Here is a 3,596-nt window from a genome sequence, read left to right as displayed (position 1 = left end):
TATTGTGGATATTTGATGCTTTTATCATGGATATTTGATGATTCTTTTTATTGATTATCTTTTGGATTTTCTTTCCAGTCACTCATTTAGGACTGGGGTGATTTATAATTCCATGAGCTTAGGGTAGGTTATCTACTTGTAGTGTCAGGAAGTGGCTTGCAATGGGGGTCGGGGCCCTAAGTGGCTGCCAGGGTAACTCATTGTAAGTTTGGTTAATAAGTGATAACATTTACACACTAAATGGGGATTAAATGAACCTAAAAAGATAATTGTTTTGGTTCTCGCCCATGCCTCAAGTGCTTGTATAGACTAGGATGGGAGTAGAGAAAATGCATGGTTGCGACCTTGCATTCCGTAGTATGCCTCATTAGTATGAGAGGATACTAGTGGCCGCATGAGATCAATATGGACCCATGGAGTTTAGCTAACTACCAGGATAACTTATACATGATAAATGCGATGACACTTTCCTGTTATAGAGTAGGTTTCCTACATGTCATTGTGTGCCTCTGGGAATTAGATGTTGATTTTGTGATTGGAACCTTTGAGTTACTATACTTTTAAGATTCTTGGACTTAGAGAGCATTTGTGATTTGATATTTGTGATTTTGATAGCCTGTTTGGGACTTGAGATTATCTTCTCAACACGGTGGGAGTGGACCACTTAGGTTCCATGCGGTGTGGTGGTAGTGTATTTTCGCTCTTATCATTTGAGATTCATCTGAGACACCATGGTTGGAGCCTTCTTGGTCAGTATTTATCTTCATTCTATTCTTGGAGCATTATGATAAATGGTATACCTTATGTTGGATGTATTTATTGGTATGTTTCTTACTTTGATGATTTGCATGATGTTATCTCATGCTTATATTTGCATGTTAGATTACTTTCTACATATGATATAGTATATTGAAGAGTGACATTCCTACTATGTTAATACCAATAATCTCTTTAGTGCTTTGGGATGTTACGCACGGAGGGATGGCTAGGATCCATGATGGTCTAATGATGCTATTTACGGTTGGGAGGAACTATGCACTTAGTTAGTTATGTTTTGTGATATATGGTTATCTTTTATGATGGATGTTTATATCTTTTGTGATGATGTATCATGTATGATATGTGGTTTCATTTACTTTAATTGCATCATGGATTATTATTGGATGATGATGTACTTTATTTACATGGATGTTTATTCTTTCATACCTTGTAACATGTATAGTGAATGATTTCGTATATGGTTTAAGAATGTTGGATGTATCATTGTTATTTCATAAGGGTGTGATGTTAGATGAATAGTTATGTTAGATGTGATTTATCGTTAAGGGATCTTTAAAGAATGTAATCTGTTATGTTATGTTATGTTTACTTTCAGTTGGATGTTACGAATGGTTTTAGTTTCACGTTTTTAAATATATAAAAAAATTGTTTGGCAAACTTAGTGAAATTTTAGTGAAATTCTTTGGATCCCTTGGCGGGGCATTACATTTGGTATCAGAGCCCAAGTTTCAACATTGGGAGCTCTGGGTATATTTGGAATGCCACTAGTTGTTAGCTAGTTAAACAAAACAAAAACTTTGAACTATTATGTGTATCTCTTTTAAACTGAAAACTTGAAATTAAGTGAATTGAAATATAATTAAAACTGTTACTTGCATATTTTTCATACTACAATACTTAGCTTTCAAAACTGAAAATTGAAACTTATTCTAGTTGCAAAACGTGTATCTTTTATCTATCCTTTGAAGTAGTATACCCTTATTTATCTTTGCAAGCATTAGGTTGCTCTTGTTTAGAATGTATTAGGGAATCTATTTTAGTAGTTGTTAAAAGTATGAATGTTGGATCGATATGGTTTTCGGTTTACCATTAAACCAGAATCATATTGCTCTAAGTGTGTTGTAATATCCTCAGTGGAATCATATCCTCCTACAAGGGGAAAAGGGTTCAATGGGACCCACATAGTGAGTTCTTCAATATTATCATTTATGTAGGCTTCTAGGAGTAAGCCTAATTTTAGTGGGGGTGGATGTAGTGCCTACCCCTAGGTCGCATTTTTGTTATCATTGTCAAACTCTTTTAGGGTTAGTTTTATTTTTATGGTTATTAACATTGTTTTGAGAATATCAGATATTGTGTTATGGATTCAGTTTATTATGTGATGAGATCACTTAGACTTTATATTTCATGTATGCATGATGAACATTATATTTCTTTCAGTTATTAATGATGATTAGTTAGATGGTTTATTATCATATGTGTTTTCTTATGGATACTTACCCCATACTTGCATGTGTATGGTGTGCGTGTTTGTTCTTACGTATGGCATGTCTGATGTGGTTAAGGAAGGGAGTCGTAGTCACCTGCTAGTCAAGATCTACACAATGCATCACTTCCTTCCATTGCCTATTTAGTTTAGTATATATTGTTCTTGTACATGCATGGTTTTTATGCAGGTTGCAGGTACCAAGTATCAACTTCTCTGAATTGCTAGGATGAGCGTACCCTATCACATTATCTCAATGATAAGAGAGGGGAGATAAATTCTCAAGTCCAAATCCCAACCCTTTAAGACATTTGTCCTAATTGAAAATTAGGACAAGTATCTGAGTTGAGTACCCTCTGAATGCGTCGGATGATGTAATTCGTGATATTAACCCTCGATATGATTTTGTATGTATTTTGGCTATAATGGGTTTTCGTATTTTATGAGTCTTTAGTGTATTTTCTATTAATTAAGCCTAATTAAAAGATTTAATTAATGGTTTAATTTAATGAAAAATTAACATGGTATTTTAATATCTATTTTATTTAATTAATTGGAAAATTAATAAAATAAAATAATTAAATTGGAAAATAAAAGTTATAAGTTTAAATTTGGAATATGACAATATTTATTTTGATAATAATATATTTGGAGTTCATTTTTAAATAAATGACTAAATAATATTATTATTAAAGCTAATAAATATTTTAGCAATTAAGTTTTGAAAATGAAATTTAAAAGTGGAAAATATATTAAAATTATTAAAAGATTCTAGATTTCATGTGATTAAAATATAAATATATTAAGATTGATAAGTGGAATTATTAAAGTTAGTGCATGAGATTTAATAAATAAATTAGTCAAATTGGAAAGAGTAAAGTAAATATTATATTAATTAATGTGCATTATTTTAATATTTGCTCACATAGGAGTTGGAAAATTCTTGGGAGTTGTCATGTAGACAACACAGGGGTTTGTACTCTAAGAATGCATAAGTTGTCTACACTTAGGAGTTAGCATTTTATTTAAGCACATGGTGTCTACAACCTTAAGACTCATCTAGAAGGTTGGAGTAGACTAATGCTCAGTTGTCATGCTTATCTTCTAGTTGTTTATAGAGATATTTCAGATGCATCTTAGAGGCCTTTAAATAGAGGCTCTCCTAGTGTGTTTGGACAAGCTTCAAGCTTCAAAGCTTACATGCACTTGAGATTCTCATATGCTTATATATGTTCATATGTTTTTGCATGCTTCTATGCTTCTTCTAGCACTTCTAGTCACTTGGAGGATTTGGTTGGCTTGGATCTTGGAGGAATCATGAATGGTGGAG

Source organism: Cupressus sempervirens, chromosome 7 (assembly GCF_028749045.1).
Source record: "Cupressus sempervirens isolate cs-2001-9-10 chromosome 7, ASM2874904v1, whole genome shotgun sequence".
NCBI classification, from domain to species: domain Eukaryota; kingdom Viridiplantae; phylum Streptophyta; class Pinopsida; order Cupressales; family Cupressaceae; genus Cupressus; species Cupressus sempervirens.
This window is presented reverse-complemented; position numbering follows the sequence as displayed.